The sequence below is a fragment of the Pinus tabuliformis genome, chromosome 7 (assembly GCF_031772625.1).
Source record: "Pinus tabuliformis cultivar Carrire ecotype Pingquan chromosome 7, CPIR1, whole genome shotgun sequence".
Classification (NCBI taxonomy): Eukaryota; Viridiplantae; Streptophyta; class Pinopsida; order Pinales; family Pinaceae; genus Pinus; species Pinus tabuliformis.
In genome coordinates, this window is record NC_142293.1 from 983247268 (window position 1) to 983248597 (window position 1330).

Consider the following 1330-nt stretch of genomic DNA (forward strand, 5'->3'; position numbering starts at 1 on the left):
TACCTCCCCACTACACCAAAACTTGTCCTACCTCTCCCACACTATGTAGTACGCAGTTCTAGTCCATAGTGAGACCTCCCCACAATCACTATGAAGCACAACTGCACTATCACTATATCTTGTTCCCTTAAGATCTGAGAACTGTGCAATTTCAGTCAACAAACTCATCACACTGCCTCTTCCACTTTCTCACTATGCTAGACCTTGAAGAGCCCCTTCTCATAGTGCATTGTGTAGTTATAGTTAATATTGGTGCCTTCTCTCAGCCACTGTTGAGTTCAACTATGTGTTGGCTTGTATGGGCCTGACCCAGGTTCAGAGGTGACTTAGCCAAGAAAATCCCAGTACTACTAGCCCTTTCGGAAATATTTCGTGGAGCACGGACTAAGGTCTCACCCAAAGTAGTATGGGAGGGTGCTAGAACCAAGTTTCTACACCCTGGGATGTCTGATGAGCTTCTGGGGGTCTGCAACTTGACCCTGCACGCACTTGCTCTCCATTCGCAACCTGCGATGTTGCTTTCGCGCAGCCCTACTTGGGGCTCAACCCGTAATATCCAAGTCCCTTACTATTTAATCTGTTATTATCTAGTTATTTAACTTGTCTATGTAAGACTAAGGATTATTACAACATATTCAACAATCATATCAGTGCGCGCGATAAATAAAATAGTATAAACGTAAAGAAGGTAATGTATAGTAGATACACAAAGATAGGAATCAACTTCTCTTTATTAATCTTCAATCCTGATTACAGACTCGACACTACCCTGTGCACTCAGCTGCAGCGGTTCGTGCACTCAAATACAGACTCTACTAGGCCTATGCGCACTCAGCTGCAGAGCCTCTTCCTGCTACTACGACCCAATACTCTTAGACTCCTACTCTAAGCTCGAACTATTCGTATTCTTTTATCCTCTTCCTTCAGATCTCTTTACAACTTAGAGCCTCACTCTATTTATACAATCCCATGGTCCGTAGACAATGGGTAGGCCAACATGACTTTACATTACATTACATTATTTTAGGGTGGATAGCCTATGACTTAACCTATACTTCACGCTTCGCGCTTGCAAATCGCGAAGTCTTACAAAACCTTTGACTAAAACTTGGGCTTTGAGCCCCAAAACATGCTGTGGGGGGGATTCCATGCCCAACAGGCCCCCAACACAATCATCATGACTCGTCCCGAGTCACTCTGCTGGTGCGGCGACCTTGGTAAGGAGCCCTTCCAACTAGTCTCGTACTGCTCGGAGGTTCGCGGTGCACTGTTCTGTGGTTTGTTGGACCTATTGCATGCGCTCCTCTGATGCTTCTTTATGAGGATCCAC